The sequence below is a fragment of the Scyliorhinus torazame genome, chromosome 4 (genome assembly GCF_047496885.1).
Source record: "Scyliorhinus torazame isolate Kashiwa2021f chromosome 4, sScyTor2.1, whole genome shotgun sequence".
Lineage (NCBI taxonomy): Eukaryota > Metazoa > Chordata > Chondrichthyes > Carcharhiniformes > Scyliorhinidae > Scyliorhinus > Scyliorhinus torazame.
Window position 1 is genome coordinate 371,524,555 of NC_092710.1, and position 23,717 is coordinate 371,548,271.

At 51.6% G+C, this 23,717-nt stretch overlaps 1 long non-coding RNA gene across 1 annotated transcript in view; it reads right to left on the reverse strand.

Moving 5' to 3' along the window:
* Positions 1-5,474: 5,474 nt before the first annotated feature.
* Positions 5,475-23,717, reverse strand: part of LOC140411789 (uncharacterized) — a 209,003-nt gene continuing 190,760 nt past the window's right edge. The window contains exon 3 of the long non-coding RNA XR_011941004.1: positions 5,475-6,103. This is a non-coding gene — a long non-coding RNA (uncharacterized lncRNA). The remainder of the gene's footprint in view (positions 6,104-23,717) is intronic.

Genomic DNA, 23,717 nt, shown 5'->3' on the forward strand with positions numbered 1-23,717 from the left:
AAGAGTTTCTGCCAGTATATAAAAAGGAAGGGAGTAGCTAAAGTGAACATTAGCACCTTAGAGGCAGAGAAATTATTATGGGGCGTCAGAAAACAGCAGAGATGTTCAACAAATATTTGTGTCTGCCTTCACAATGGAGGACCTAAGCTAACTATCAGAAATGGAGAGTAACTGAGGGGCTAATGAGAGTGTGGAAATTAAAATAATTAGTATCAGAGGCAATAAAATAGTGGAGAAATCGAAAATATGACAAATACAAGGGTCCTAAAAGCGATAGCTACGGAGATAGTGGATAGGGCAGCAGGGTAGCACAGTGGTTAGCACAATTGCTTCACAGCTCCAGGGTCCCGGGTTCGATTCCCGGCTTGGGTCACTGTCTGTGCGGAGTCTGCACTTTCTCCCCGTGTGTGCGTTGGTTTCCTCCGGGTGCTCCGGTTTCCTCCCACAGTCCAAAGATGTGCGGGTTAGGTGGATTGGCCGTGATAAATTGCCCTTAGTGTCCAAAATTGCCCAAAGGTTCATTGGGAAAATGTACAAAATTACTATTAAGGAAGTCTTAAATATACACTTCAAAAAGCATTATATGATGAGAAATAGAACATGGAACATTACAGCACAGAACAGGCCCTTCGGCCCTCGATGTTGTGCCGAGCATTGTCCGAAACCAAGATCAAGCTATCCCACCCCCTGTCATTGTGGTGTGCTCCATGTGCCTATCCAATAACCGCTTGAAATAGTCTCATTTACAAAAGGGAAATTGCGTTCGATAAGTTCACTTGAGCTTTTTGAGGATGTAACAAGGAGGGTAAAGGTATAGAATATTTAGATTTCCAAAAGGCATTTGATGATGCAAACAAAAAAGCGGTTTAATTAGAAGTCTGCTCGAGCCTGGTCCACCATTCAACAAGATCACATCTGATCTGACTGTGACCTTACTCTTAACTCCATTATCCTGCCTGCCCCAATAACCTCCATTCCGTTGTTCATTAAAAATCGAGCTCAGATTTCTGACGCAACCTCACTGCTCTCTGAGGAAGAGAATCCAATAGACTAATACATCGAAACATGGAAAATAGGAGCAGGACAAGGCCATTCGGCCCTTCGAGCCTGCTCCCCCATTCACTATGATCATGGCTGATCACCAAGTTCAATACCCTGATCCCGCCTTCCCCCATCTCCCTTGATCCCTTTCGCCCCGAGAGCAAATCTAATTCCTTCTTCAAATTCCACAACGTTTTGGCCTCAACTACTTTCTGAGGGAGTGAATTCCACAGATTCACCGCTCTCTGGGTGAAGAAATTTCTCCTCACCTCAGTCCTTATCCTCAAACTATGACCCCTAGTTCTGGACTCCCCCACCATCGGGAACGTTCTTTCTGAATCTACCCTGTCTAATCAAAGAATTTACAGTGCAAAAGGAGGCCATTCGGCCCATCGAGCCCAGGGCATCCTACCTCAGCCCATTCCTTCACCCTATCGCCATAACCCAGTAACCCCACCCAACACTAAGGGTAATTTTGGACACAAAGGGCAATTTAGCATGGCCAATCCACCTAACCTGCACATCTTTGGACTGTGGGAGGAAACCGGGGCACCCGGAGGAAACCCACGCACACACGGGGAGAACGTGCAGACTCCGCACAGACAGTGACCCAAGCCGGGAATCGAACCTGGGACCCTGGAGCTGTGAAGCAACAGTGCTAACCGCTGTGCTACCCTGGCACCCTTCTAATCCTAGTAGAATTGTGTAAGTTTCGATGAGACCCCCTCATTCTCTAAACTCCAATGAATATAATCCTAACCGACTTAGTCTCTCCTCATATGACAGTCCCGCCATCCCAGGAATCAGCCTGGTTAACCTTCGCTGCTCTCCCTACATAGCAAGAACATCCTTCCTCAGATCAGGACACCAAAACTGGGCACAATACTCCAGGTGTGGCCTCACCAATGCCCGATACAATTGCAGTAAAACATCTCTATTCCTATACTCCTATATGGGCAGCACGGTAGCACAGTGGTTAGCACTGTTGCTTCACAGCTCCAAGGTCCCAGGTTCGATTCCGGCTTGGGTCACTTTCTGTGTGGAGTCTGCACGTCCTCCCCGTGTCTGCGTGGGTTTCCTCCGGGTGCTCCGGTTCCCTCCCATGGTCTAAAGAGGCGCAGGTTAGGTGGATTGGCCAGGATAAATTACCCCTTCGTGCCCCAAAAAAAGGTTAGGTAGGGTTACGGGGATAGGTTGGAGGTATGATCTTATGTGGGGTGCTCTTTCCAAGGGCCGGTGCAGACTCGATGGGCCGAATGGCCTCCTTCTGCACTGTAAATTCTATGATTGTTTTGACCTTTTAATCACCTTTTTTACTGGCCCTTTGCTGGTTTCTGAACACTGCAGCCCTCAGACTTACGACTATTCTGTGCACAATATAAGCATCCTCTTTTCATCTTTAATCTCTTTACTGAGCCTCGGGTGAGTGTTCCTTGCTGAATTTTGACTGTTAGTGGAATGTATTTTTGTTGAATTTTGAGTTGTTTGAACATTTCCCAATGTTTATTGACCTCCAAACTGTTTTGTTAAGCTCTTGTCGTAGCATAAGCTGCTTCCTTGATGTGTACTCTGACAAAGGAAGGTTCAGACTTGGAGATAGCTTCAACACGTTTATTAAACTGTTAACAATTCTCCTACTTGGATTCAACGCTACTGTTAATCCTGCTACAGCTACTCAGACTGACGAACCAGTCTGCTACAATCCACGTGGTGGGAGTGATGTGTAATTAACCCTGTGTCTGTACTCACTGAGAGTCTCCATTGGAAAGAGGAAGATCATGTGTGATGTGTCCTTTTATATGGACATATCTTGTACTGCCCTCCTGTGGTGGTGTCACCTCTGTGTGTATCGTGAATGCCCATTGGTCGTGTCCTATCTTACTGACCTATTGGTTGACTGTCTGTGTGTCATGTCTCTGGTGCTCCCTCTAGTTTCTAGCTAGGTGTAGTGTATGTACATTAACCCTTTGTGTACTTACAGTGATTTATATCACCACACAAACCTTTCAACCTCAGCCAGCTATACGCAAACTTCTGTAAAGGTTTAAGGTTCTTCAGACACATTAACGGTGTTCAAAAGGCATCTTGACAAACACATGGATAGGATGGGTATAGAGGGATACGGCACAAGGAAGCGCTGAGGGTTTTGGCAAAGGTTAGTATCATTATCATTAGGGCGGCACGGTAGCATAGTGGTTAGCACTGTTGCTTCACTGCGCCAGGTTCCCAGGTTCGATTCCCCGCTGGGTCACTGTCTGTGCGGAGTCTGCACGTTCTCCCCGTGTCTGCGTGGGTTTCCTCCGGGTGCTCCGGTTTCCTCCCACAGTCCAAAGATGTGCAGGTTAGGTGGATTGGCCATGATCAATTGCCCTCAGTGTCCGAAAATGTTAGGGGGGGGTTATTGGGTTATGGGGATAGGGTGGAAGTGAGGGTTTAAGTGGGTCGGTGCAGACTCGATGGGCCGAATGGCCTCCTTCTGCACAGTATGTTCTATGTATCGTGACCGGTGCAGGCTTGGAGGGCCGAAGGGCCTGTTCTTGTGCTGTATTGTTCTTTGTGACTGGAGTTTGTCACTTTGGGCAGGAGTTTCAGTAGCCCATCCCATGGCACCATGGTGAAGACAGCCCGCCATTGGCAGTGGGATCTTGCTGTGCCACCGCTGTCCGTGGGATTTTGCTCCCTCGGAACCGGACAATCCACCAAGTGGTTAGATCGGAAAATCCTGTCATGAATATGGGGCGGGATTCTCCGACCCCCCCGCCGGGTCGGAGAATTGCCGGGGGCTGGCATGAATCCCGCCCCCGCCGGTTGCCGAATTCTCCGGCACCGGATATTCGGCGGGGGCGGGAATCGCGCCGCGCCGGTTGGCGGCCCCCCCCCCCCGGCGATTCTCGGGCCGGGATGGGCCGAAGTCCCGCTGCTGGAATGCCTGTCCCGCCGGCGTGGATTAAACCACCTCTCTTACCGGCGGGACAAGGCGGTGCGGGCGGGCTCCGGGGTCCTGGGGGGGGGCGCGGAGCGATCTGGCCCCGGGGGGTGCCCCCACGGTGGCCTGGCCCGCGATCGGGGCCCACCGATCCGCGGGCGGCCCTGTGCCGTGGGGGCACTCTTTTCCTTCCACCTTCGCCATGGTCTCCACCACGGCGGAGGAGGAAGAGACCCCCTCCACTGCGCATGCTCAGAGATGCCGTGAGTGGCCGTTGACGCTCCCGCGCATGCGCCGCCCGGCAAAGTCATTTCCCGCCAGCTGGCGGGGCAGAAATCAGTCCGGCGCGGGCCTCGCCCCTCAAGGTTAGGGCTCGGCCCCTCAAGATGCGGAGACTTCCGCACCTTTGGGGCGGCGCGATGCCCGACTGATTCGCGCCGTTTTTGGCGCCGGTCGGCGGACATCGCGCCGATTGCGGAGAATTCCGCCCATGGAATCCAATGTTATTATGAGCACGATTTCCCAGCAAATCCTTTACTGTAGTTTTGTCCTTCATTGCTAGAGGGATGGAGTTTAAGACTAGGGAGGTTATGCTGCAATTGTATAGGGTGTTGGTGAGGCCACACCTGGAGTATTGTGTTCAGTTTTGGTCTCCTTACTTGAGAAAGGACGTACTGGCACTGGAGGGTGTGCAGAGGAGATTCACTAGGTTAATCCCAGAGCTGAAGGGGTTGGATTACGAGGAGAGGTTGAGTAGACTGGGACTGTACTCGTTGGAATTTAGAAGGATGAGGGGGGATCTTATAGAAACATATAAAATTATGAAGGGAATAGACAGGATAGATGTGGGCAGGTTGTTTTCACTGGCGGGTGAAAGCAGAACTAGGGGGCATAGCCTCAAAATAAGGGGAAGTAGATTTAGGACTGAGTTTAGGAGGAACTTCTTCACCCAAAGGGTTGTGAATCTCTGGAATTCCTTGCCCAGTGAAGCAGTTGAGGCTCCTTCATTAAATGTTTTTAAGATAAAGATAGATAGTTTTTTGAAGAATAAAGGGATTAAGGGTTATGGTGTTCGGGCCGGAAAGTGGAGCTGAGTCCACAAAAGATCAGCCATGATCTCATTGAATGTCGGAGCAGGCTCGAGGGGCCAGATGGCCGACTCCTGCTCCTGGTTCTCATGTCAGATCAGTGCACAGCATGATGGTTGCTTCGTTCCAGTGCTTTGAACTCGTCAGTGTTTATCCGGTTTCCTCAGGAACGTGTCTGAGGTGGAACGCTGGGAGAAACACAAGGAGACCGTCAGGTTTGGATTCAATCATTTTATTTTTGGCAGTCGTGAGCATCAAGGTCACCAGCAGGTTTACGCTCTCTCCTCTCAGGGACAGGATCCTCTTTTGCAGTCTGTTCTTCCCTCTCTCTCCCATGTTCCTGCGTTGCGCGCACACCCCTCCCCAAGGCCCCCACCCCCGCCAGCCATGAGTTCAGAGAGGAGGCTGACACCCCGAGCTCCTCAATCTACACGTGCAAAAGGGATCAAACATCCCCCCCCCCACTTTGAATCGGAGAATTGTGACTCGTACACGAGCGTGGAAACTCACACTTACACACGGATATGAACTTGTGTGTAAATGTGTCTGTTTGCAGATGCTTCCAAACGTAACTGTCAATTTGCACGCTCACCAAGGTGCCTGTGAGTGCGTGCAGACCTATAAATGTGAACATGGAAATGTGCACACGAGTGTGAAAATTCACGATTGTGCGTGTGCAAACACGTGTGGCTCAGCTTCAGACGGTGCAAAGTCAGACCAGCACGTCCCCCTGTGAGTCTGCGGAGCTGGGAGGTGACGGAACAGAGAGAGACACCCGCTCACTGACGGGATCCACAAACACACACATACATGTCGCCAGGGTGAACACGGCGAGGCGAAGGCGCGGAGAGAGGGCAAGACCCAGCACAGCCTGAGACACCAGACCATAACTCAATAGAACCGCTCGTAATCCAGCCCCATCGGGGCACGGAACAAACCGGAGACATCACCCCGGCCATGTGCAATATGAAAGCTGATAACTTCTCCCAGGGTCAGACAGACACCTCCAATTTGTTACTGCGTGCCCAGTCTCTCACTGAGGATGATCCTGGCAAGGAAGGAAAACAAGATCAGTCACGGTGGGGGGGGGGGGGGGGGGGGGGGAGTGAGAGTCAGTGTGTGTGGAACTGTACCCCAGTGAGAGTCAGTGTGTGTGGAACTGTACCCCAGTGAGAGTCAGTGTGTGTGGAACTGTATCCCACTGAGAGTCAGTGTGTGTGGAACTATATCCCAGTGAGAGTCAGTGTGTGTGGAACTGTACCCCAGTGAGAGTCAGTGTGTGTGTAACCCGTACCCCAGTGAGAGTCAGTGTGTGTGGAACTGTACCCCAGTGAGAGTCAGTGTGTGTGGAACTGTACCCCAGTGAGTGTCAGTGTGTGTGGAACTGTATCCCAGTGAGAGTCAGTGTGTGTGGAACTGTATCCCAGTGAGAGTCAGTGTGTGTGGAACTGTACCCCAGTGAGAGTCAGTGTGTGTGGAACTGTACCCCAGTGAGAGTCAGTGTGTGTGGAACTGTACCCCAGTGAGAGTCAGTGTGTGTGGAACTGTATCTCAGTGAGAGTCAGTGTGTGTGGAACTGTACCCCAGCGAGAGTCAGTGTGTGTGGAACTGTATCTCAGTGAGAGTCAGTGTGTGTGGAACTGTATCCCAGTGAGAGTCAGTGTGTGTGGAACAGTACCCCAGTGAGAGTCAGTGTGTGTGGAACTGTATCTCAGTGAGAGTCAGTGTGTGTGGAACTGTACCCCAGTGAGAGTCAGTGTGTGTGGAACTGTATCCCAGTGAGGGTCAGTGTGTGTGTAACTGTATCCCAGTGAGAGTCAGTATGTGTGGAACTGTACCCCAGTGAGACTCAGTATGTGTGGAACTGTATCCCAGTGTGAGTCAGTGTGTGTGTAACCCGTACCCCAGTGAGAGTCAGTGTGTGTGGAACTATATCCCAGTGAGAGTCAGTGTGTGTGGAACTGTACCCCAGTGAGAGTCAGTGTGTGTGGAACTGTACCCCAGTGAGTGTCAGTGTGTGTGGAACTGTATCCCAGTGAGAGTCAGTGTGTGTGGAACTGTATCCCAGTGAGAGTCAGTGTGTGTGGAACTGTACCCCAGTGAGAGTCAGTGTGTGTGGAACTGTACCCCAGTGAGTGTCAGTGTGTGTGGAACTGTATCCCAGTGAGAGTCAGTGTGTGTGGAACTGTATCCCAGTGAGAGTCAGTGTGTGTGGAACTGTACCCCAGTGAGAGTCAGTGTGTGTGGAACTGTACCCCAGTGAGAGTCAGTGTGTGTGGAACTGTACCCCAGTGAGAGTCAGTGTGTGTGGAACTGTATCTCAGTGAGAGTCAGTGTGTGTGGAACTGTACCCCAGCGAGAGTCAGTGTGTGTGGAACTGTATCTCAGTGAGAGTCAGTGTGTGTGGAACTGTATCCCAGTGAGAGTCAGTGTGTGTGGAACAGTACCCCAGTGAGAGTCAGTGTGTGTGGAACTGTATCTCAGTGAGAGTCAGTGTGTGTGGAACTGTACCCCAGTGAGAGTCAGTGTGTGTGGAACTGTATCCCAGTGAGGGTCAGTGTGTGTGTAACCCGTACCCCAGTGAGAGTCAGTGTGTGTGGAACTGTATCCCAGTGAGAGTCAGTGTGTGTGTAACTGTATCCCAGTGAGAGTCAGTGTGTGGAACTGTATCCCAGTGAGAGTCAGTGTGTGTGGAACAGTATCCCAGTGAGAGTCAGTGTGTGTGGAACTGTATCCCAGTGAGAATCAGTGTGTGTGGAACTGTCTCCCAGTGAAAGTCAGTGTGTGTGGAACTGTACCCCAGTGAGAGTCAGTGTGTGTGGAACTGTATCCCAGTGAGAGTCAGTGTGTGTGGAACTGTACCCCAGTGAGAGTCAGTGTGTGTGGAACTGTATCCCAGTGAGAGTCACTGTGTGTGTAACTGTATCCCAGTGAGAGTCAGTGTGTGTGGAACTGTACCCCAGTGAGAGTCAGTGTGTGTGGAACTGTCTCCCAGTGAGAGTCAGTGTGTGTGTAACTGTATCCCAGTGAGAGTCAGTGTGTGTGGAACTATACCCCAGTGAGAGTCAGTGTGTGTGTAACTGTATCCCAGTGAGAGTCAGTGTGTGGGTAACTGTCCCCAGTGAGAGTCAGTGTGTGTGGAACTGTACCCCAGTGAGAGTCAGTGTGTGTGGAACTGTACCCCAGTGAGAGTCAGTGTGTGTGGAACTGTATCCCAGTGAGAGTCAGTGTGCGTGGAACTGTATCCCAGTGAGAGTCAGTGTGTGTGTAACTGTATCCCAGTGAGAGTCAGTATGTGTGTAACTGTATCCCAGTGAGAGTCAGTGTGTGTGGAACTGTATCCCAGTGAGAGTCAGTGTGTGTGGAACTGTATCCCAGTGAGAGTCAGTGTGTGTGGAACTGTATCCCAGTGAGAGCAAGTGTGTGTGGGGAACTGTATCCCACTGAGAGTCAGTGTGTGTGGAACTGTATCCCAGTGTGAGTCAGTGTGTGTGTAACCCGTACCCCAGTGAGAGTCAGTGTGTGTGGAACTGTATCCCAGTGTGAGTCAGTGTGTGTGTAACCCGTACCCCAGTGAGAGTCAGTGTGTGTGGAACTGTATCCCGGTGAGAGTCAGTGTGTGTGTAACTGTATCCCAGTGAGAGTCAGTGTGTGTGTAACTGTATCCCAGTGAGAGTCAGTGTGTGTGGAACTGTATCCCAGTGAGAGTCAGTGTGTGTCGAACTGTAGCCCAGTGAGAGTCAGTGTGTGTGGAACTGTACCCCAGTGAGAGTCAGTGTGTGTGGAACTGTATCCCAGTGAGAGTCAGTGTGTGTGGAACTGTAACCCAGTGAGAGTCAGTGTGTGTGGAACTGTACCCCAGTGAGAGTCAGTGTGTGTGGAACTGTATCCCAGTGAGAGTCAGTGTGTGTGGAACTGTACCCCAGTAAGAGTCAGTGTGTGTGGAACTGTATCCCAGTGAGAGTCAGTGTGTGTGGAACTGTATCCCAGTGAGAGTCAGTGTGTGTGGAACTGTATCCCAGTGAGAGTCAGTGTGTGTGGAACTGTACCCCAGTGAGAGTCAGTGTGTGTGGAACTGTATCCCAGTGAGAGTCAGTGTGTGTGGAACTGTACCCCAGTGAGAGTCAGTGTGTGTGGAACTGTACCCAGTGAGAGTCAGTGAGTGTGTGGAACTGTACCCCAGTGAGAGTCAGTGTGTGTGGAACTGTACCCCAGTGAGAGTCAGTGTGTGTGGAACTGTATCCCAGTGAGAGTCAGTGTGTGTGGAACTGTAGCCCAGTGAGAGTCAGTGTGTGTGGAACTGTACCCCAGTGAGAGTCCGTGTGTGTGGAACTGTACCCCAGTGAGAGTCAGTGTGTGTGTAACTGTACCCCAGTGAGAGTCCGTGTGTGTGGAACTGTACCCCAGTGAGAGTCAGTGTGTGTGGAACTATACCCAAGTGAGAGTCAGTGTGTGTGGAACTGTATCCCAGTGAGAGTCAGTGAGTGTGGAACTGAACCCCAGTGAGAGTCAGTGTGTGTGGAACTGTACCCCAGTGAGAGTCAGTGTCTGTGGAAATGTACCCCAGTGAGAGTCAGTGTGTGTGGAACTGTCTCCCAGTGAGAGTCAGTGTGGGTGGAACTGTACTCCAGTGAGAGTCAGTGTGTGTGGAACTGTACCCCAGTGAGAGTCAGTGTGTGTGGAACTGTACCCCAGTGAGAGTCAGTGTGTGTGGAACTGTATCCCAGTGAGAGTCAGCGTGTGTGGAACTGTATCCCAGTCAGAGTCAGCGTGTGTGGAACTGTACCCCAGTGAGAGTCAGTGTGTGTCGAACTGTACCCCAGTGAGAGTCAGTGTGTGTGGAACTGTATCACAGCGAGAGTCAGTGTGTGTGGAACTGTACCCCAGTGAGAGTCAGTGTGTGTGGAACTGTACCCCAGTGAGAGTCAGTGTGTGTGGAACTGTACCCCAGTGAGAGTCAGTGTGTGTGGAACTGTATCCCAGTGAGAGTCAGTGTGTGTGGAACTGTACCCCAGTGAGAGTCAGTGTGTGTGGAACTGTACCCCAGTGAGAGTCAGTGTGTGTGTGGAACTGTACCCCAGTGAGAGTCAGTGTGTGTGGAACTGTATCCCAGTGAGAGTCAGTGTGTGTGGAACTGTATCCCAGTGAGAGTCAGTGTGTGTGGAACTGTAGCCCAGTGAGAGTCAGTGTGTGTGGAACTGTACCCCAGTGAGAGTCCGTGTGTGTGGAACTGTACCCCAGTGAGAGTCAGTGTGTGTGTAACTGTACCCCAGTGAGAGTCCGTGTGTGTGGAACTGGACCCCAGTGAGAGTCAGTGTGTGTGGAACTGTACCCAAGTGAGAGTCAGTGTGTGTGGAACTGTATCCCAGTGAGAGTCAGTGAGTGTGGAACTGTACCCCAGTGAGAGTCAGTGTGTGTGGAACTGTACCCCAGTGAGAGTCAGTGTCTGTGGAAATGTACCCCAGTGAGAGTCAGTGTGTGTGGAACTGTCTCCCAGTGAGAGTCAGTGTGGGTGGAACTGTACTCCAGTGAGAGTCAGTGTGTGTGGAACTGTACCCCAGTGAGAGTCAGTGTGTGTGGAACTGTACCCCAGTGAGAGTCAGTGTCTGTGGAAATGTACCCCAGTGAGAGTCAGTGTGTGTGGAACTGTACCCCAGTGAGAGTCAGTGTGTGTGGAACTGTACCCCAGTGAGAGTCAGTGTGTGTGGAACTGTACCCCAGTGAGAGTCAGTGTGTGTGGAACTGTACCCCAGTGAGAGTCAGTGTGTGTGGAACTGTACCCCAGTGAGAGTCAGTGTGTGTGGAACTGTACCCCAGTGAGTGTCAGTGTGTGTGGAACTGTATCCCAGTGAGAGTCAGTGTGTGTGGAACTGTATCCCAGTGAGAGTCAGTGTGTGTGGAACTGTACCCCAGTGAGAGTCAGTGTGTGTGGAACTGTACCCCAGTGAGAGTCAGTGTGTGTGGAACTGTACCCCAGTGAGAGTCAGTGTGTGTGGAACTGTATCTCAGTGAGAGTCAGTGTGTGTGGAACTGTACCCCAGCGAGAGTCAGTGTGTGTGGAACTGTACCCCAGCGAGAGTCAGTGTGTGTGGAACTGTATCTCAGTGAGAGTCAGTGTGTGTGGAACTGTATCCCAGTGAGAGTCAGTGTGTGTGGAACAGTACCCCAGTGAGAGTCAGTGTGTGTGGAACTGTATCTCAGTGAGAGTCAGTGTGTGTGGAACTGTACCCCAGTGAGAGTCAGTGTGTGTGGAACTGTATCCCAGTGAGGGTCAGTGTGTGTGTAACTGTATCCCAGTGAGAGTCAGTATGTGTGGAACTGTACCCCAGTGAGACTCAGTATGTGTGGAACTGTATCCCAGTGTGAGTCAGTGTGTGTGTAACCCGTACCCCAGTGAGAGTCAGTGTGTGTGGAACTATATCCCAGTGAGAGTCAGTGTGTGTGGAACTGTACCCCAGTGAGAGTCAGTGTGTGTGGAACTGTACCCCAGTGAGTGTCAGTGTGTGTGGAACTGTATCCCAGTGAGAGTCAGTGTGTGTGGAACTGTATCCCAGTGAGAGTCAGTGTGTGTGGAACTGTACCCCAGTGAGAGTCAGTGTGTGTGGAACTGTACCCCAGTGAGTGTCAGTGTGTGTGGAACTGTATCCCAGTGAGAGTCAGTGTGTGTGGAACTGTATCCCAGTGAGAGTCAGTGTGTGTGGAACTGTACCCCAGTGAGAGTCAGTGTGTGTGGAACTGTACCCCAGTGAGAGTCAGTGTGTGTGGAACTGTACCCCAGTGAGAGTCAGTGTGTGTGGAACTGTATCTCAGTGAGAGTCAGTGTGTGTGGAACTGTACCCCAGCGAGAGTCAGTGTGTGTGGAACTGTATCTCAGTGAGAGTCAGTGTGTGTGGAACTGTATCCCAGTGAGAGCCAGTGTGTGTGGAACAGTACCCCAGTGAGAGTCAGTGTGTGTGGAACTGTATCTCAGTGAGAGTCAGTGTGTGTGGAACTGTACCCCAGTGAGAGTCAGTGTGTGTGGAACTGTATCCCAGTGAGGGTCAGTGTGTGTGTAACCCGTACCCCAGTGAGAGTCAGTGTGTGTGGAACTGTATCCCAGTGAGAGTCAGTGTGTGTGTAACTGTATCCCAGTGAGAGTCAGTGTGTGGAACTGTATCCCAGTGAGAGTCAGTGTGTGTGGAACAGTATCCCAGTGAGAGTCAGTGTGTGTGGAACTGTATCCCAGTGAGAATCAGTGTGTGTGGAACTGTCTCCCAGTGAAAGTCAGTGTGTGTGGAACTGTACCCCAGTGAGAGTCAGTGTGTGTGGAACTGTATCCCAGTGAGAGTCAGTGTGTGTGGAACTGTACCCCAGTGAGAGTCAGTGTGTGTGGAACTGTATCCCAGTGAGAGTCACTGCGTGTGTAACTGTATCCCAGTGAGAGTCAGTGTGTGTGGAACTGTACCCCAGTGAGAGTCAGTGTGTGTGGAACTGTCTCCCAGTGAGAGTCAGTGTGTGTGGAACTGTACCCCAGTGAGAGTCAGTGTGTGTGGAACTATACCCCAGTGAGAGTCAGTGTGTGTGTAACTGTATCCCAGTGAGAGTCAGTGTGTGGGTAACTGTCCCCAGTGAGAGTCAGTGTGTGTGGAACTGTACCCCAGTGAGAGTCAGTGTGTGTGGAACTGTACCCCAGTGAGAGTCAGTGTGTGTGGAACTGTATCCCAGTGAGAGTCAGTGTGCGTGGAACTGTATCCCAGTGAGAGTCAGTGTGTGTGTAACTGTATCCCAGTGAGAGTCAGTGTGTGTGTAACTGTATCCCAGTGAGAGTCAGTGTGTGTGGAACTGTATCCCAGTGAGAGTCAGTGTGTGTGGAACTGTATCCCAGTGAGAGTCAGTGTGTGTGGAACTGTATCCCAGTGAGAGCAAGTGTGTGTGGGGAACTGTATCCCACTGAGAGTCAGTGTGTGTGGAACTGTATCCCAGTGTGAGTCAGTGTGTGTGTAACCCGTACCCCAGTGAGAGTCAGTGTGTGTGGAACTGTATCCCAGTGTGAGTCAGTGTGTGTGTAACCCGTACCCCAGTGAGAGTCAGTGTGTGTGGAACTGTATCCCGGTGAGAGTCAGTGTGTGTGTAACTGTATCCCAGTGAGAGTCAGTGTGTGTGTAACTGTATCCCAGTGAGAGTCAGTGTGTGTGGAACTGTATCCCAGTGAGAGTCAGTGTGTGTCGAACTGTAGCCCAGTGAGAGTCAGTGTGTGTGGAACTGTACCCCAGTGAGAGTCAGTGTGTGTGGAACTGTATCCCAGTGAGAGTCAGTGTGTGTGGAACTGTAACCCAGTGAGAGTCAGTGTGTGTGGAACTGTACCCCAGTGAGAGTCAGTGTGTGTGGAACTGTATCCCAGTGAGAGTCAGTGTGTGTGGAACTGTACCCCAGTAAGAGTCAGTGTGTGTGGAACTGTATCCCAGTGAGAGTCAGTGTGTGTGGAACTGTATCCCAGTGAGAGTCAGTGTGTGTGGAACTGTATCCCAGTGAGAGTCAGTGTGTGTGGAACTGTACCCCAGTGAGAGTCAGTGTGTGTGGAACTGTATCCCAGTGAGAGTCAGTGTGTGTGGAACTGTACCCCAGTGAGAGTCAGTGTGTGTGGAACTGTACCCCAGTGAGAGTCAGTGAGTGTGTGGAACTGTACCCCAGTGAGAGTCAGTGTGTGTGGAACTGTACCCCAGTGAGAGTCAGTGTGTGTGGAACTGTAGCCCAGTGAGAGTCAGTGTGTGTGGAACTGTACCCCAGTGAGAGTCCGTGTGTGTGGAACTGTACCCCAGTGAGAGTCAGTGTGTGTGTAACTGTACCCCAGTGAGAGTCCGTGTGTGTGGAACTGTACCCCAGTGAGAGTCAGTGTGTGTGGAACTATACCCAAGTGAGAGTCAGTGTGTGTGGAACTGTATCCCAGTGAGAGTCAGTGAGTGTGGAACTGTACCCCAGTGAGAGTCAGTGTGTGTGGAACTGTACCCCAGTGAGAGTCAGTGTCTGTGGAAATGTACCCCAGTGAGAGTCAGTGTGTGTGGAACTGTCTCCCAGTGAGAGTCAGTGTGGGTGGAACTGTACTCCAGTGAGAGTCAGTGTGTGTGGAACTGTACCCCAGTGAGAGTCAGTGTGTGTGGAACTGTACCCCAGTGAGAGTCTGTGTGTGTGGAACTGTGTCCCAGTGAGAGTCAGCGTGTGTGGAACTGTATCCCAGTCAGAGTCAGCGTGTGTGGAACTGTACCCCAGTGAGAGTCAGTGTGTGTCGAACTGTACCCCAGTGAGAGTCAGTGTGTGTGGAACTGTATCACAGCGAGAGTCAGTGTGTGTGGAACTGTACCCCAGTGAGAGTCAGTGTGTGTGGAACTGTACCCCAGTGAGAGTCAGCGTTTGTGGAACTGTACCCCAGTGAGAGTCAGTGTGTGTGGAACTGTATCCCAGTGAGAGTCAGTGTGTGTGGAACTGTACCCCAGTGAGAGTCAGTGTGTGTGGAACTGTACCCCAGTGAGAGTCAGTGTGTGTGTGGAACTGTACCCCAGTGAGAGTCAGTGTGTGTGGAACTGTATCCCAGTGAGAGTCAGTGTGTGTGGAACTGTATCCCAGTGAGAGTCAGTGTGTGTGGAACTGTAGCCCAGTGAGAGTCAGTGTGTGTGGAACTGTACCCCAGTGAGAGTCCGTGTGTGTGGAACTGTACCCCAGTGAGAGTCAGTGTGTGTGTAACTGTACCCCAGTGAGAGTCCGTGTGTGTGGAACTGGACCCCAGTGAGAGTCAGTGTGTGTGGAACTGTACCCAAGTGAGAGTCAGTGTGTGTGGAACTGTATCCCAGTGAGAGTCAGTGAGTGTGGAACTGTACCCCAGTGAGAGTCAGTGTGTGTGGAACTGTACCCCAGTGAGAGTCAGTGTCTGTGGAAATGTACCCCAGTGAGAGTCAGTGTGTGTGGAACTGTCTCCCAGTGAGAGTCAGTGTGGGTGGAACTGTACTCCAGTGAGAGTCAGTGTGTGTGGAACTGTACCCCAGTGAGAGTCAGTGTGTGTGGAACTGTACCCCAGTGAGAGTCAGTGTCTGTGGAAATGTACCCCAGTGAGAGTCAGTGTGTGTGGAACTGTACCCCAGTGAGAGTCAGTGTGTGTGGAAGTGTACCCCAGTGAGAGTCAGTGTGTGTGGAACTGTACCCCAGTGAGAGTCAGTGTGTGTGGAACTGTACCCCAGTGAGAGTCAGTGTCTGTGGAAATGTACCCCAGTGAGAGTCAGTGTGTGTGGAACTGTGTCCCAGTGAGAGTCAGTGTGGGTGGAACTGTACCCCAGTGAGAGTCAGTGTGTGTGGAACTGTACCCCAGTGAGTGTCAGTGTGTGTGGAACTGTATCCCAGTGAGAGTCAGTGTGTGTGGAACTGTATCCCAGTGAGAGTCAGTGTGTGTGGAACTGTACCCCAGTGAGAGTCAGTGTGTGTGGAACTGTACCCCAGTGAGAGTCAGTGTGTGTGGAACTGTACCCCAGTGAGAGTCAGTGTGTGTGGAACTGTATCTCAGTGAGAGTCAGTGTGTGTGGAACTGTACCCCAGCGAGAGTCAGTGTGTGTGGAACTGTATCTCAGTGAGAGTCAGTGTGTGTGGAACTGTATCCCAGTGAGAGCCAGTGTGTGTGGAACAGTACCCCAGTGAGAGTCAGTGTGTGTGGAACTGTATCTCAGTGAGAGTCAGTGTGTGTGGAACTGTACCCCAGTGAGAGTCAGTGTGTGTGGAACTGTATCCCAGTGAGGGTCAGTGTGTGTGTAACCCGTACCCCAGTGAGAGTCAGTGTGTGTGGAACTGTATCCCAGTGAGAGTCAGTGTGTGTGTAACTGTATCCCAGTGAGAGTCAGTGTGTGGAACTGTATCCCAGTGAGAGTCAGTGTGTGTGGAACAGTATCCCAGTGAGAGTCAGTGTGTGTGGAACTGTATCCCAGTGAGAATCAGTGTGTGTGGAACTGTCTCCCAGTGAAAGTCAGTGTGTGTGGAACTGTACCCCAGTGAGAGTCAGTGTGTGTGGAACTGTATCCCAGTGAGAGTCAGTGTGTGTGGAACTGTACCCCAGTGAGAGTCAGTGTGTGTGGAACTGTATCCCAGTGAGAGTCACTGCGTGTGTAACTGTATCCCAGTGAGAGTCAGTGTGTGTGGAACTGTACCCCAGTGAGAGTCAGTGTGTGTGGAACTGTCTCCCAGTGAGAGTCAGTGTGTGTGGAACTGTACCCCAGTGAGAGTCAGTGTGTGTGGAACTATACCCCAGTGAGAGTCAGTGTGTGTGTAACTGTATCCCAGTGAGAGTCAGTGTGTGGGTAACTGTCCCCAGTGAGAGTCAGTGTGTGTGGAACTGTACCCCAGTGAGAGTCAGTGTGTGTGGAACTGTACCCCAGTGAGAGTCAGTGTGTGTGGAACTGTATCCCAGTGAGAGTCAGTGTGCGTGGAACTGTATCCCAGTGAGAGTCAGTGTGTGTGTAACTGTATCCCAGTGAGAGTCAGTGTGTGTGTAACTGTATCCCAGTGAGAGTCAGTGTGTGTGGAACTGTATCCCAGTGAGAGTCAGTGTGTGTGGAACTGTATCCCAGTGAGAGTCAGTGTGTGTGGAACTGTATCCCAGTGAGAGCAAGTGTGTGTGGGGAACTGTATCCCACTGAGAGTCAGTGTGTGTGGAACTGTATCCCAGTGTGAGTCAGTGTGTGTGTAACCCGTACCCCAGTGAGAGTCAGTGTGTGTGGAACTGTATCCCAGTGTGAGTCAGTGTGTGTGTAACCCGTACCCCAGTGAGAGTCAGTGTGTGTGGAACTGTATCCCGGTGAGAGTCAGTGTGTGTGTAACTGTATCCCAGTGAGAGTCAGTGTGTGTGTAACTGTATCCCAGTGAGAGTCAGTGTGTGTGGAACTGTATCCCAGTGAGAGTCAGTGTGTGTCGAACTGTAGCCCAGTGAGAGTCAGTGTGTGTGGAACTGTACCCCAGTGAGAGTCAGTGTGTGTGGAACTGTATCCCAGTGAGAGTCAGTGTGTGTGGAACTGTAACCCAGTGAGAGTCAGTGTGTGTGGAACTGTACCCCAGTGAGAGTCAGTGTGTGTGGAACTGTATCCCAGTGAGAGTCAGTGTGTGTGGAACTGTACCCCAGTAAGAGTCAGTGTGTGTGGAACTGTATCCCAGTGAGAGTCAGTGTGTGTGGAACTGTATCCCAGTGAGAGTCAGTGTGTGTGGAACTGTATCCCAGTGAGAGTCAGTGTGTGTGGAACTGTACCCCAGTGAGAGTCAGTGTGTGTGGAACTGTATCCCAGTGAGAGTCAGTGTGTGTGGAACTGTACCCCAGTGAGAGTCAGTGTGTGTGGAACTGTACCCCAGTGAGAGTCAGTGAGTGTGTGGAACTGTACCCCAGTGAGAGTCAGTGTGTGTGGAACTGTACCCCAGTGAGAGTCAGTGTGTGTGGAACTGTATCCCAGTGAGAGTCAGTGTGTGTGGAACTGTAGCCCAGTGAGAGTCAGTGTGTGTGGAACTGTACCCCAGTGAGAGCCCGTGTGTGTGGAACTGTACCCCAGTGAGAGTCAGTGTGTGTGTAACTGTACCCCAGTGAGAGTCCGTGTGTGTGGAACTGTACCCCAGTGAGAGTCAGTGTGTGTGGAACTATACCCAAGTGAGAGTCAGTGTGTGTGGAACTGTATCCCAGTGAGAGTCAGTGAGTGTGGAACTGTACCCCAGTGAGAGTCAGTGTGTGTGGAACTGTACCCCAGTGAGAGTCAGTGTCTGTGGAAATGTACCCCAGTGAGAGTCAGTGTGTGTGGAACTGTCTCCCAGTGAGAGTCAGTGTGGGTGGAACTGTACCCCAGTGAGAGTCAGTGTGTGTGGAACTGTACCCCAGTGAGAGTCAGTGTGTGTGGAACTGTACCCCAGTGAGAGTCTGTGTGTGTGGAACTGTGTCCCAGTGAGAGTCAGCGTGTGTGGAACTGTATCCCAGTCAGAGTCAGCGTGTGTGGAACTGTACCCCAGTGAGAGTCAGTGTGTGTCGAACTGTACCCCAGTGAGAGTCAGTGTGTGTGGAACTGTATCACAGCGAGAGTCAGTGTGTGTGGAACTGTACCCCAGTGAGAGTCAGTGTGTGTGGAACTGTACCCCAGTGAGAGTCAGCGTTTGTGGAACTGTACCCCAGTGAGAGTCAGTGTGTGTGGAACTGTATCCCAGTGAGAGTCAGTGTGTGTGGAACTGTACCCCAGTGAGAGTCAGTGTGTGTGGAACTGTACCCCAGTGAGAGTCAGTGTGTGTGTGGAACTGTACCCCAGTGAGAGTCAGTGTGTGTGGAACTGTATCCCAGTGAGAGTCAGTGTGTGTGGAACTGTATCCCAGTGAGAGTCAGTGTGTGTGGAACTGTAGCCCAGTGAGAGTCAGTGTGTGTGGAACTGTACCCCAGTGAGAGTCCGTGTGTGTGGAACTGTACCCCAGTGAGAGTCAGTGTGTGTGTAACTGTACCCCAGTGAGAGTCCGTGTGTGTGGAACTGGACCCCAGTGAGAGTCAGTGTGTGTGGAACTGTACCCAAGTGAGAGTCAGTGTGTGTGGAACTGTATCCCAGTGAGAGTCAGTGAGTGTGGAACTGTACCCCAGTGAGAGTCAGTGTGTGTGGAACTGTACCCCAGTGAGAGTCAGTGTCTGTGGAAATGTACCCCAGTGAGAGTCAGTGTGTGTGGAACTGTCTCCCAGTGAGAGTCAGTGTGGGTGGAACTGTACTCCAGTGAGAGTCAGTGTGTGTGGAACTGTACCCCAGTGAGAGTCAGTGTGTGTGGAACTGTACCCCAGTGAGAGTCAGTGTCTGTGGAAATGTACCCCAGTGAGAGTCAGTGTGTGTGGAACTGTACCCCAGTGAGAGTCAGTGTGTGTGGAAGTGTACCCCAGTGAGAGTCAGTGTGTGTGGAACTGTACCCCAGTGAGAGTCAGTGTGTGTGGAACTGTACCCCAGTGAGAGTCAGTGTCTGTGGAAATGTACCCCAGTGAGAGTCAGTGTGTGTGGAACTGTGTCCCAGTGAGAGTCAGTGTGGGTGGAACTGTAGCCCAGTGAGAGTCAGTGTGTGTGGAACTGTACCCCAGTGAGGGTCAGTGAGTGTGGAACTGTATCCCAGTGAGAGTCAGTGTGTGTGGAACTGTACCCCAGTGAGAGTCAGTGTGTGTGGAACTGTATCCCAGTGAGAGTCAGCGTGTGTGGAACTGTATCCCAGTGAGAGTCAGCGTGTGTGGAACTGTACCCCAGTGAGAGTCAGTGTGTGTGGAACTGTACCCCAGTGAGAGTCAGTGTGTGTGGAACTGTATCACAGCGAGAGTCAGTGTGTGTGGACCTGTACCCCAGTGAGAGTCAGTGTGTGTGGAACTGTACCCCAGTGAGAGTCAGTGTGTGTGGAACTGTACCCCAGTGAGAGTCAGAGTGTGTGGAACTGTATCCCAGTGAGAGTCAGTGTGTGTGGAAGTGTACCTCAGTGAGAGACAGTGTGTGTGGAACTGTACCCCAGGGAGAGTCAGTGTGTGTGGAACTGTATCCCAGTGAGAGTCAGTGTGTGTGGAACTGTAACCCAGAGAGAGTCAGTGTGTGTGGAACAGTATCCCAGTGAGTGTCAGTGTGTGTGGAACTGTATCCCAGTGAGAGTCTGTGTGTGTGAAACTGTATCCCAGTGAGAGTCAGTGTGTGTGGAACTGTATCCCAGTGAGAGTCAGTGTGTGTGGAACTGTATCCCAGTGAGAGTCAGTGTGTGTGGAACTGTACCCCAGTGAGAGTCAGTGTGTGTGGAACTGTATCCCAGTGTGAGTCAGTGTGTGTGGAACTGTATCCCAGTGAGAGTCAGTGTGTGTGGAACTGTACCCCAGTGAGAGTCAGTGTGTGTGGAACTGTATCCCAGTGAGAGTCAGTGTGTGTGGAACTGTATCCCAGTGAGAGTCAGTGTGTGTGGAACTGTATCCCAGTGAGAGTCAGTGTGTGTGGAACTGTACCCCAGTGAGAGTCAGTGTGTGTGGAACTGTACCCCAGTGAGAGTCAGTGTGTGTGGAACTGTACCCCAGTGAGAGTCAGTGTGTGTGGAACTGTATCCCAGTGAGAGTCAGTGTGTGTGGAACTGTACCCCAGTGAGAGTCAGTGTGTGTGGAACTGTATCCCAGTGAGAATCAGTGTGTGTGGAACTGTACCCCAGTGAGAGTCAGTGTGTGTGGAACTGTACCCCAGTGAGAGTCAGTGTGTGTGGAACTGTACCCCAGTGAGGGTCAGTGTGTGTGGAACTGTATCCCAGTGAGAGTCAGTGTGTGTGGAACTGTACCCCAGTGAGAGTCAGTGTGTGTGGAACTGTATCCCAGTGAGAGTCAGCGTGTGTGGAACTGTATCCCAGTGAGAGTCAGCGTGTGTGGAACTGTACCCCAGTGAGAGTCAGTGTGTGTGGAACTGTACCCCAGTGAGAGTCAGTGTGTGTGGAACTGTATCACAGCGAGAGTCAGTGTGTGTGGAACTGTACCCCAGTGAGAGTCAGTGTGTGTGGAACTGTACCCCAGTGAGAGTCAGTGTGTGTGGAACTGTACCCCAGTGAGAGTCAGAGTGTGTGGAACTGTATCCCAGTGAGAGTCAGTGTGTGTGGAAGTGTACCTCAGTGAGAGTCAGTGTGTGTGGAACTGTACCCCAGGGAGAGTCAGTGTGTGTGGAACTGTATCCCAGTGAGAGTCAGTGTGTGTGGAACTGTAACCCAGAGAGAGTCAGTGTGTGTGGAACTGTACCCCAGTGAGAGTCAGAGTGTGTGGAACTGTATCCCAGTGAGAGTCAGTGTGTGTGGAAGTGTACCTCAGTGAGAGTCAGTGTGTGTGGAACTGTACCCCAGTGAGAGTCAGTGTGTGTGGAACTGTATCCCAGTGAGAGTCAGTGTGTGTGGAACTGTATCACAGCGAGAGTCAGTGTGTGTGGAACTGTACCCCAGTGAGAGTCAGTGTGTGTGGAACTGTACCCCAGTGAGAGTCAGTGTGTGTGGAACTGTACCCCAGTGAGAGTCAGTGTGTGTGGAACTGTATCCCAGTGAGAGTCAGTGTGTGTGGAACTGTACCCCAGTGAGAGTCAGTGTGTGTGGAACTGTACCCCAGTGAGAGTCAGTGTGTGTGTGGAACTGTACCCCAGTGAGAGTCAGTGTGTGTGGAACTGTATCCCAGTGAGAGTCAGTGTGTGTGGAACTGTATCCCAGTGAGAGTCAGTGTGTGTGGAACTGTAGCCCAGTGAGAGTCAGTGTGTGTGGAACTGTACCCCAGTGAGAGTCCGTGTGTGTGGAACTGTACCCCAGTGAGAGTCAGTGTGTGTGTAACTGTACCCCAGTGAGTGTCCGTGTGTGTGGAACTGGACCCCAGTGAGAGTCAGTGTGTGTGGAACTGTACCCAAGTGAGAGTCAGTGTGTGTGGAACTGTATCCCAGTGAGAGTCAGTGTGTGTGGAACTGTACCCCAGTGAGAGTCAGTGTCTGTGGAAATGTACCGCAGTGAGAGTCAGTGTGTGTGGAACTGTCTCCCAGTGAGAGTCAGTGTGGGTGGAACTGTACACCAGTGAGAGTCAGTGTGTGTGGAACTGTACCCCAGTGAGAGTCAGTGTGTGTGGAACTGTACCCCAGTGAGAGTCAGTGTGTGTGGAACTGTATCCCAGTGAGAGTCAGTGTGTGTGGAACTGTATCCCAGTGAGAGTCAGTGTGTGTGGAACTGTATCCCAGTGAGAGTCAGTGTCTGTGGAAATGTACCCCAGTGAGAGTCAGTGTGTGTGGAACTGTACCCCAGTGAGAGTCAGTGTGTGTGGAACTGTACCCCAGTGAGAGTCAGTGTGTGTGGAACTGTACCCCAGTGAGAGTCAGTGTGTGTGGAACTGTACCCCAGTGAGAGTCAGTGTCTGTGGAAATGTACCCCAGTGAGAGTCAGTGTGTGTGGAACTGTGTCCCAGTGAGAGTCAGTGTGGGTGGAACTGTAGCCCAGTGAGAGTCAGTGTGTGTGGAACTGTACCCCAGTGAGGGTCAGTGTGTGTGGAACTGTATCCCAGTGAGAGTCAGTGTGTGTGGAACTGTACCCCAGTGAGAGTCAGTGTGTGTGGAACTGTATCCCAGTGAGAGTCAGCGTGTGTGGAACTGTATCCCAGTGAGAGTCAGCGTGTGTGGAACTGTACCCCAGTGAGAGTCAGTGTGTGTGGAACTGTACCCCAGTGAGAGTCAGTGTGTGTGGAACTGTATCCCAGTGAGAGTCAGTGTGTGTGGAACTGTACCCCAGTGAGAGTCAGTGTGTGTGGAACTGTATCCCAGTGTGAGTCAGTGTGTGTGGAACTGTATCCCAGTGAGAGTCAGTGTGTGTGGAACTGTACCCCAGTGAGAGTCAGTGTGTGTGGAACTGTATCCCAGTGAGAGTCAGTGTGTGTGGAACTGTATCCCAGTGAGAGTCAGTGTGTGTGGAACTGTATCCCAGTGAGAGTCAGTGTGTGTGGAACTGTACCCCAGTGAGAGTCAGTGTGTGTGGAACTGTACCCCAGTGAGAGTCAGTGTGTGTGGAACTGTACCCCAGTGAGAGTCAGTGTGTGTGGAACTGTATCCCAGTGAGAGTCAGTGTGTGTGGAACTGTACCCCAGTGAGAGTCAGTGTGTGTGGAACTGTATCCCAGTGAGAATCAGTGTGTGTGGAACTGTACCCCAGTGAGAGTCAGTGTGTGTGGAACTGTACCCCAGTGAGAGTCAGTGTGTGTGGAACTGTACCCCAGTGAGGGTCAGTGTGTGTGGAACTGTATCCCAGTGAGAGTCAGTGTGTGTGGAACTGTACCCCAGTGAGAGTCAGTGTGTGTGGAACTGTATCCCAGTGAGAGTCAGCGTGTGTGGAACTGTATCCCAGTGAGAGTCAGCGTGTGTGGAACTGTACCCCAGTGAGAGTCAGTGTGTGTGGAACTGTACCCCAGTGAGAGTCAGTGTGTGTGGAACTGTATCACAGCGAGAGTCAGTGTGTGTGGAACTGTACCCCAGTGAGAGTCAGTGTGTGTGGAACTGTACCCCAGTGAGAGTCAGTGTGTGTGGAACTGTACCCCAGTGAGAGTCAGAGTGTGTGGAACTGTATCCCAGTGAGAGTCAGTGTGTGTGGAAGTGTACCTCAGTGAGAGTCAGTGTGTGTGGAACTGTACCCCAGGGAGAGTCAGTGTGTGTGGAACTGTATCCCAGTGAGAGTCAGTGTGTGTGGAACTGTAACCCAGAGAGAGTCAGTGTGTGTGGAACTGTACCCCAGTGAGAGTCAGAGTGTGTGGAACTGTATCCCAGTGAGAGTCAGTGTGTGTGGAAGTGTACCTCAGTGAGAGTCAGTGTGTGTGGAACTGTACCCCAGTGAGAGTCAGTGTGTGTGGAACTGTATCCCAGTGAGAGTCAGTGTGTGTGGAACTGTATCACAGCGAGAGTCAGTGTGTGTGGAACTGTACCCCAGTGAGAGTCAGTGTGTGTGGAACTGTACCCCAGTGAGAGTCAGTGTGTGTGGAACTGTACCCCAGTGAGAGTCAGTGTGTGTGGAACTGTATCCCAGTGAGAGTCAGTGTGTGTGGAACTGTACCCCAGTGAGAGTCAGTGTGTGTGGAACTGTACCCCAGTGAGAGTCAGTGTGTGTGTGGAACTGTACCCCAGTGAGAGTCAGTGTGTGTGGAACTGTATC